The 10446-nt window shown below is 39.6% G+C and overlaps 1 pseudogene; it reads right to left on the reverse strand.

Moving 5' to 3' along the window:
• Positions 1-8025, reverse strand: part of LOC112017440 (purine permease 21-like) — a 22540-nt pseudogene extending 14515 nt beyond the window's left edge.
• Positions 8026-10446: the final 2421 nt, after the last annotated feature.

Below are 10446 nucleotides of genomic sequence, written 5' to 3' on the forward strand. Positions count from 1 at the left end.
AGTGTTAACTAACCCAAATCATCTAGTCCGAGGATTACAGGCACGATTGAATTTAAGTTTGAACACTTAGAGGACCGTTAAGGATGACGAATTGTCATAATGATTGAAGAGAAAGTTCAATTAATAATAGTACCTTTTGAGGTTATTTACATTCCAAGGGCGCGGTATTACATGACTATCTAGGTCCTCTAGGAAATATGCCCCAATGCCAGCCCCTGAAGTAATACAATATGGCCCTTCCCAATTGGGTCCTAGCTTCCCCCAGGCTGGGTTTTTCGCAGTGCCCACAACTTTCCTGAGTACCAAATCACTAGGTTCTAGAGGTCTTAGTTTTACGTTGGCATCATAGCCTTACTTGAGCTTTTGTTGGTAATGTGCCAATCGAACCATTGCATTTTCTCTGTTTTCCTCAATCAAATCCAAACTCCTTTCTAGTAGCTCATTGTTGCCAGTCGGACTGAACGAACTAGTTTTCAGAGTTGGGAACCTAGTTTCCAAAGGGATGACAGCTTTAGCCCCATAAGTCATCGAGAAAGGGGTTTCTCTAGTAGATCTGCGAGGCGTAGTTCTGTAAGCCTAAAGTACATATAGTAACTCTTCCACCCACTTGCCCTTTGCATCGTCTAATCTCTTCTTCAATCCATTAACTATGACTTTGTTAACTGCTTCTACTTGTCCATTCCCCTGGGGATAGGCAGGGGTGGAGTATCTATTCGTGATTCCCAGTTCGCTACAGTAATTCTGAAATGCTTTACTGTCGAACTGTAGGTCATTGTCCGAGATGAGAGTATGAGGAACTCCGAAACGAGTAATAATATACTTCCATACAAATTTCTGCACATCTACGTCTCGGATGTTGGCTAGAGGTTCAGCTTCAACCCATTTGGTGAAATAGTCTGTGCCGACTAGGAGGTACTTCCTATTTCCTGTAGCTTTTGGGAATGGACCCACTATATCTAAACCCCATTGAGCAAACGGCTATGGACTAGATAGTGGGTTGAGGACTCCACCTGGTTGGTGGATGTTCGGCGCAAATCGTTGACATTGATCGCACTTCTTAACATACTCGACCACCAATAACCTTGAGTAATGGCTCGGTGAGCTAAAGACCTACCTCCGATGTGACTCCCACAAATTCCTTCGTGCAATTCCTCTAGTACCAACTCAGTTGCTTTAGGATGCATACATAATAGGTACAGTCCTGAATAGGAGCGTTTGTATAATTTCTGATCCTCGGATAGCTAGAATCTGGTCGCCTTTGTCCGAATTTTGTCAGCTTCCCCTTTCTCTTCAGGCAGAATATCTTCTTTTAAGAATTTAACTATCGAATCCATCTAGCAGAGCCTGGTTCTAATTTGGTGAACTTGGGTTACGTCTCTTCTTGCCTCGGTAGGCCCATGCAAGTCCTCGATGAGGATAACTCTCGGCAAATTTTGCGCCGAAGAGGTAACGAGTGTGGCAAAAATAAAAATTCAAATTCCAATTGTAGGCGTTTAACTCGGCTCACGTATGCCTGCATTCGCTCATCCTTTGCCTTAAACTCACCCTATACTTAACCCATGACTAACCTTGAGTCTGAGAACAACTCCACTACCTTTCCTCCTATTCTTTGGACCATAGACATTCCTATCAGTAGGGTTTCGTACTCCGCCTCATTATTTGTTGCCAAGAAATCCAGTCTTAATGATTTTTCAATGATGATTCTCTCGGGGGATATCAGCACTAGCCCCACTCCAGAACCTTTCTGGTTTGCTGCGCCGTTCACATACACTTCCCAGTGGGAAGGGCCTTGTTGAGAAATCATGCCAACCGATTTTTCATCCATGTCCTTCTCTGCCGTTACTTCTTCTAGAATAGGTTCCGTGAACTCGGCCACCAGATCTGCAAGGATCTACCCCTTGACTGAAGTACGAGTCATGTATCTGATATCGAAAGCCCCCAGGATAGTGCCCCACTTGGTTGTCCTTCTTGTGTAGTCGGCTCTTCAAAGTATAGATTTAAGCGGGAGTTGTGTAAGCACGACAACCGTATGTGCTTGGAAGTAATGAGGTAATTTTCACGTTTCGAGTACTACAGCCAAGATAGCTTTCTCCAGCGGCAAGTACCTGATCTCAGCTTCATGTAGAGATTTACTCACATAGTAAACTGGCCTTTACTCACTTGGAAATACGGATTTAAGCGGAGTTGTGTAAGCACGACGACCGTATGTGCTTGGAAGTAATGAGGCAATTTTCGCGTTTCGAGTACTACAGCCAAGATAGCTTTCTCTAGCGGCAAGTACCTGATCTCGGCTTCATGTAGAGATTTACTCACATAGTAAACTGGCATTTGCACGCCTTGATCCACTCGTATCAGTACTAGACTTACGATATAGGGTACCACAGCAATGTAGGCAAACAGGACCTCATCTGGTTCAAGACGAGACATGATTGGTGGCTAAGCCAAGTAGTCTTTGAGTTGTTGAAAGGCTAAAGCACATTCTTCAGTCCATTCGAACCCTTTCCACTTGTTAATCAATGAGAAGAAAGGTTTACACCTATCTGCGGACCGAGAGATGAATCAGTTTAGGGCAGCTGTCATTCCTGTTAACTTCTGAACCTCTTTCGGATTCCGAGGAGGCTATAGATTTTGAATAGCTTTAATCTGATCGGGGTTAACCTCGATTCCCCTGTGTGTCACCATGTACCCCAAGAATTTGCCTGACCCTACACCCAATGAGCATTTGGAAGCGTTAAGACGTAGCTTGTGCCTTCGTAGGATTTCAAAAGTGTTATCAAGGTCCTTCACATGCTCGGTAACGACTTTGCTTTTCACCACCATGTCATCTATATAAACTTCAATACTTTTGCCCAGTTGTAACTCAAACATCCTTGTCATCATTCTTTGGTAAGTAGAGCCCGCATTTTTCAGACTGAATGACATCACTTTATAGTGGTAATTACCAATAAGGGTAACAAAAGCGGTCTTCTCCTAGTCATCTGTGGCTAACGGTATTTGATGGTAACCTTGGAAAGCATCCAAGAAACTCATCCGAGGATGGCCAACAGTGGCGTCTACTAGCTGATCAATTTTCGACATAGGGAAAGGGTGCTTAGGACAAGACTTATTCAAGTTGGTGAAATCTACACAGACTCGCCATTTTCTGCTTTTCTTCTTCACCACCACAGTATTTGCTAACCATTCGGGGTAAAAAACTTCTTTAATAGCTCTAGCCTGTTTGAGTTTCATTACCTCTTCTTTGACTGCATCTGCATGTTCTTTAGATGGGCTCTGAGGAGGCTGCTTCTTAGGGACAATCAGTGGGTTGACCTTCAGATGGTGACAAATGAATTCCGGATCCACTCCTGGGACTTTGTAAGCATTCCAGGCAAATACATCAATATTTCTCTTAAGGAACTCAATTAGCTCCTTTCTTTCTGGTTGAGGCATCTGAGATCCGACTTGAAAAAACCTCTCAGGATTGTACCCAATTAGAACTTTTACCAAATCCTCACATTTAACGCCTTCATCTAGATCTTTGACGGGCGACACCCGACTTTTTAACTGCTATAAGTCTCCCTTGGCCCTGGCCGAGGACTCGATTTCGGGCTTGTGCTGGATGGCAGCCACCAAGCATTGCCTGGCCGAGGATTGATCTCCACGAATTTCATAGACTCGCCATTCGGATGGATATTTAACTTTTTGATGCAAAGTAGAGGAAACAACCCCTAGCGTATGTAGCCAAGGTCTGGCTACAATTGCTGTATAAGGGGAATACACATCTACGATAATGAAGTCCACTTCCACTACTTCCGAGCCAGTCTGTACAGGCAGCCGTATCTGGCCCTTTGGGGTGACGATTTTTCTCTCGAAGCTAACCAAGGGAGAATAGTATGATGTTAAGTCATCAGGTTTGGATTCAGCCATTTGTAGAGGTCAGGGTACATTATCTCCACTGCGCTACCCTGGTCTACCATTACCCTCTTCACATCATATCCTCCAATTCTGAGGGTGACTACCAGAGCGTCATCATGAGATTGGATGGTTCCAATCTTATCTTCGTCCGAAAAGCTTAAAACCGGTTGGATAACTAGTCTAGCTCTCCTCGGATCTCGGCCAAGGTCCTCTGCCGATAACCTAGCTACTGACATAACCTTGGATGGCCAGGACCCTGTTCTTCCTGGTGCTGCAAAGATGATGTTAATGGTCCCTAATGAAGGTTTCGAAGATTCATTCCTCTCGGGCTTGGAATTCATCTGACCTCCTTGGCCACTGGAGTGATGCAAGAGGTGCCTCAATTTACCTTTGTGGACCAGTTGGTCCAAATGATCCCACAGACTTCTGCAATCTTCAGTGGTATGCCCATGGTCTTGGTGGTATCGGTAATAGAGATTGTGATTGCGCCTCTTAGGATTCCCCACCATCTTACTCGGCCATTTAAAGAATGGTTCATTCTTGATCTTCTCCAAAACTTGGTAGACTGGCTCCTTGAACACAGTATTGACTGCTTGAGCACTTGCTGATCCTGACTGCCTAACAAAATCTCTCCGTGGCTTGTTGTTATTGTAACGGTCTGACCTGAAATCCTTCATTTCTTGGGGGATAACCTTGTCCTTACCCTTCCCTTGTTGTTGATCTTCTTCAACTCTTTTATATTTTTCAATACGGTCCATGAGTTGTCGCATGTTCGTAACAAGTTTACCAGATAAGGATGTCCTTAAACCGTGGTCAGTAGGGAGGCCGAGCTTAAACGTGTCGAGGGCCATTGCATCAAAGTTGCCCTCCATATCATTAAACATCTCCCAATATCTATCCGAGTACGCCTTCAGGGTCTCACCCTCCTGCATGCTCAAGGATAGCAAAGAAGACAAGGGCTTGGCCACTCTTCGGCATGTGACAAAACGTGAACCAAATGCTTGAGTGAGCTCTTTGTAGGAGTTGATGGAATCTGCTTTCAGGCTGTCGAACCACCTTATTGCGACTGGTCCAAGACTAGAAGGGAAGACCTTACACATCAGAGCTTCATCTCTGGAGTAGACAGCCATCCTTTGATTAAAGTGGCTTACATGCTCTACAAGGTCCGTTTTACCATTATAAATGGTAAAGGTTGGCTGGTTAAAACGCCGAGGAAGTCTCGCCCCTTCGATCCTGTGCGTGAAGGGTGACCTAGAGATTTGATTCAAAGCTTTGTTTATAGCATCGTTTCCTACCCCTCCACATGATGGTCTCTAAGGTTGCCTCTTGCGACGGTGCTCCTCTTCGTAGGAAAAGGATTCACTGATTGGTGTCCGAGATCTCTGCTCGTAAGTGACATCTTGCTCGTCACCCTAATCCTCATCAGAAGGCGAAGAAATACGTTTTCTTTTTGCATGGCGCAACTCCCTCTTTAGCCTATCAATTTCTAGTTGCATGTTGTTCTTTTCTGCATGAGACACGTGACTTCCTCCATGCGGTTGACTTCGCTCAGGGTGCGTAGTATGCACGCTACCTTCACGATCTTGTCTCTGCTCCAAATTGAGAAAAGGGTCCATATGTTGGGACGCCCCAGATTCTGCTGGTTGTTGCCCTGGTTCAGCCATTATTAACTGTTGCTTCCACTTCTACTCAAACTCTTTCCATAGACGGCGCTAATTGTAGGGTTAGGATTTGTGGCCTAAGCCCAAAAATAATAAATTTGTAGAGTGTGGATGATAGAGCTAGGTTGACTGTAGAGCTTATAATAGTTGATCACAACGTCCCAGTATAAACTAGCATGAAAATACACGTAAAGATCAAGTAAGTTCAAGTTCGAAGAGACTTATGATAAATTGAATACAGGTTACAATTCTTAGGGTTACAGTAAGACCTCTCTTTTCTCTTTTTCCTTCTCTCTTCCTTTTTTTTTTTTTTTTTCTCCTCGCCTCTATTAGGATCCCTTCTTCTTTATATAGCATCCTCCCCCATTATACCCATCGTCCACTTGTTCTTTATCTAACTCCCTACTTGAGTGCATGTCATGTCATGTATCTTGCTCAACTTTTTGTGAGTGGCGGTAGCTGAAGTTATACTGTTCAAGGGTCTTCTCCACATAAATGTGGCTAGAAAAGTTGCTGCAGTGCATTTAATACGGTGGTGGCAGCTTTTCCTTTTAAATATTTCTCCATTCCTCTTATCTCCAGGCGTGTCCAAAGCTTATTTAGACTGCTGAAGTTACTAGTAAACTCATTCGAACCCTCCAGATATTTATATGACCCAGAATCTTTACATCCGAGGATAACGATATCTTCAGAACACTGATGCTCTCTTCGGACGGAGTTTCTTCATCCCCCTGTATCCTTCTTTCACGCGAAGTACCCCTCGACAATTCTAGCCTCTTCGAACATACAATAACCTTCACACTGGGCTTTAGGCCTACTACGTATGGTTAGGCTTTTCCTCCCACAATATATATATATATATAAAACTTTGAGAATAAAAAAAATGATAAATTGATGACTTATACGACAAGAGAAAAATATTATTTCTTTGAGAAAATGCAAAAACCAATCATTTTGATATAAAAATAGTGCATTCAATTAGGCTTTATCGAAAATACTTAATATTATATTTTACTCACCGGATAATTTTCAAATTATAATTTGTTATCTACTCTCTTTATAATATCAAGATCCAAACATACAAACATATATAGTTAGCATATACAAACATATATAGTTATAATTTTTATTCTTATAACTAAATTTAGTAATTCAACTAGGAAAAAAAAGAAAAAAAACAGAAAACAATATATGTATTTTCAAACCCAATGTTTTAGCATTTTGTAGTCAAGAAAACAAAATTATTCATAATAGTGATCCAAATAAAATTTTCTTTTTAAAATTAATTTCGAAGAGAAAGAGTGAAGACATATGGGGGCGAAAGCCCTTGTCTCAATCAATATCGCAAGTAAATTGAAAGACCTAGAGGAACTGGCAGTCTATTAAGAAGTTAACAACACTTAATTAAGTTAATTGAAGGCTTCAATATTTTAGCACCACATACATTTAGGTATCTATTAACAAAAAAGGTCTTTTAAGTTTTAACCTGTCCAGAAAAAAAATTTAAAAAATTAAAAGGTTTTTTATGATAGGGCCCTGAGTGTAAGATATTTGGTAATTTGCATTTTTGGGTTTTCTATGGGGCAACTTAATTTTGAAGAGAGAATTAGGTATCATTTTTGGAAGGCTAAACTTCAAGTTTTAATTATATATACTATAAAATAGTTTAACCATATAAATTGTTCAAAAAAAAAAAAAAATCCTTGGGGCCAGGCCCATGATCCCCTTGGCCTCCATATACTTCCTTCCCTGCCTAGGATGCTTCTTTACTTAGCATAGGTGGCACCTTCATCGCTATGAATATAGAGTACAGGCATGCATAGTATATATATACACCTATAATTACATCCTAGAGATATTCAATTACAGAAATAGAATTCCATCAATATAAGCGAAAATAACCATATATTGTTCTTTAAGACATAAAGATTTCTTCAAAGGTGATTAATCATGTTCAAGTTCAACTATTTTACTACTGGATAGTTCTTAAAATATCTGTTAGTTACTATCATAGCAGAAGTAAGTTCAGAATTACAGAAACAAACTTCTCTACCAAAATCAAATTAAATCTCTCTCTATCTCTTGTAACTTTGACTATTGAAAGGTCAAGAGTTTTGTAGTTTAATTAGCATCTTCCTATGCACAAAGTACTTCGTAGTTTAGAGGGAAAAGAATTGAAACTGTGGAATTAACAACATTTTGTAACTATTTTTTAAAAATAAAAATAATAAAACTTCTGAAAGACTATAAAAAATAAACTTCTTGCTCTTTGATAATAAATTTATGAAAATATGACTTACTCATGATATGGAGCTGAACTTCTTGAGCTTCTTTCATGTCAAAGTTGAATGAATTCGAAGATGTTTTAGAGAGATAGAGATGGAGAGAGAGTGTGTACACAATAAGTGAATCATGTACATCTATAACTTGTACTCTGGCGGTAAATGGGCGTCGCAATCCAATAAACAATTTTGTTGCATTATGGTCACCGTTTCTTCTTATCTTCTTATCATTTGACAAATATCCAAGGGAGAGCCAAGTGCATACAAATCATTGGAGCAAAGCGGTGAGGATATATTTGAAAATATTAATTTTTGTTTTTTTGGTTGATGTCAAATTGAGTTGCCATAACCCCACTAAATGTTGGCATGGCTATCAATTTCCTATAAAAATCAATATTAAGTTGTCCTATTTAAGGCTATAATGATTTTTAATTGTTTGTTTGTTGCTTGTTGTTGTTTGTCCTATTAGAGGAATAATTTGTTAATTATCACTATAAGGATGATAGTCCCAGCAGTATATATTGGGTCGGGGGCCTAGTCCGATGACGCCTAGTAGTCCGAGAACAAGTAATCGTTGTTGTAGAGGTCAACATTAATGAATAAAGGATGGGATTTGGACATGATGGTCCAGGAAGGTGGTCCGAGGAGGGATGCTTCCTTGGCTAACCAAAACAGAGGTCAAAAAGTGCGGTCTGCCATCTAGAGCAACATTCTGGGAGTTTCTATTGATAAGGATGCACGTCATGGAAGCATAGAAGCTATGAAATATCTAAGAGAAAGCTGCTACCACCGCATTAAATGCTTTGTAGCTAACTCCCTGGCCGCATTAATGAGGAAGTGATACCTAAATAGTAATTTTTAGCCTTATAGCTACCAAGGAAGTCAATTTCGTACTGTACCGGCCGGTATATACCTATCGACCAGTAAATCGGTACAAATAACTCCCTTGTTTTGTACTGGCCGTGTACCGGCCGTATCGGCGAAATCCGGTTGTTTCGGCCTGTAAATGCATATCGAACCGAAACAAGAAAAAGAAGAAGGAAAAAAACAAAAAAAAATCTCACTCTCTCATCTCTCCCCTCACTGGCGTCACTCGGTATTTCTTAAACTCATAGCGCATGGTCTTTCATCCCTCAAATTCCAGATCTTCTTGACACGTTCTCTTTCTCTCTTTTAGATTTACTTTCTCTTTCCTCCTTCTTGGTTGCGTCCAACTTAAGCCAATAGCTTGAATTTCAGCTTCTTTAAACACCCAATAAAGTTGACAGCTTGTAAAAGTTATGCATAAAGTCAAAAGCAACTTTCATATGTCAGATATTTTTCATTTTTTTAATTATTTCCTAGCCCCTAAAAAGGGTCAATGGTTCAAAAGTCCTCTCACATGTCAGTGGTTCTATTTTTTTTTTTTTTAAGCCCTCAGTTAGTTCACATGTGAAAGCACTGAAATGTAAGCTTAGTATTTTAAATTTAACTTGATTTTTAATTCTTTTTAAAAACTAGATGAGTTTTTCAAGTTGGTTGCTCCTTTTAGTCATTTTCATTTATTAAAAAACATAAATATTGTCATGTTTTGAGGACTGAGTTTAGGTGCAATGCCTAGAGCATTACAATACTTAGAGTATTGCACCTAATGCAATTCCTATGAATGGTTGAGAAAAAAAAAAATTAAGAAATGTAAAAAGTGAAATTTAAAAAGGTGAAAAGTGAAAAAAATTTGTGAGAGGAGATGAATGAAGGGTATTGCACTGGATCCTAATATGTGTTTTGACTACTTTGCTACAACTTTTGACAACCAATTTAGGGTTTGATAATATTGGCAACCTAGATGAGTTTTCCAAGCTGGTTGCTCCTTTTAGTCATTTTCACTTATAAAATGACATAAATATTGCCGTGTTTTGAGGATTGAGATTAAGTGCAATGCCTAGGGTATTACAATACCTAGAGTATTGCACCTGATGCAATTCTTATAAATGGTTGAGATTGATAGTTGCAAAAAGTAACTTTTAATCACAATCATTAATTCAAAAAAGTTAAGAAAAAAAAAATTAAGAAAGGTAAAAAGTGAATGTTAAAAAGGTGAAAAGTGAAAAAATTTGTAAGACGAGATGAATGAAGGGTATTGCACCGGATCCTAATCTGTGTTTCGACTACTTTGCTACAACTTTTGGCAACTTATTTAGGGTTTGATAATATTGGCAACCTTCATGAGTTTTCCAAGCTGGTTGCTCCTATTAGTAATTTTCATTTGTAAAAAGACAAACATTGCCGTGTTTTTAGGATTGAGATTAGGTGCAATGCCTAGGGCATTACAATACCCAGAGTATTGCACTTGATGCGAATGGTTGAGATTGATAGTTGCAAAAAGCAACTTTCAATCTCAACCATTAATTCAAAAAACTTAAAAAAAAAAAAATAAAGAAAGCTAAAAAAGGAAAAAAGTGAAAAAAATTTGTAGGAGGAGATGAATGAAAGGTATTGCACCGGATCCTAATTTGTGTTTTGACTACTTTGCTACAACTTTTGATAACCTATTTAGGGTTTGAAATATGCTCACGGTGCTAATAAGTAAACCAAAACCAAAAATGCTCAGAAGCGGCATTAAGAGTGTG

This window comes from Quercus suber, unplaced genomic scaffold (genome assembly GCF_002906115.3).
Source record: "Quercus suber isolate HL8 unplaced genomic scaffold, Cork oak 2.0 scaffold_398, whole genome shotgun sequence".
Lineage (NCBI taxonomy): Eukaryota > Viridiplantae > Streptophyta > Magnoliopsida > Fagales > Fagaceae > Quercus > Quercus suber.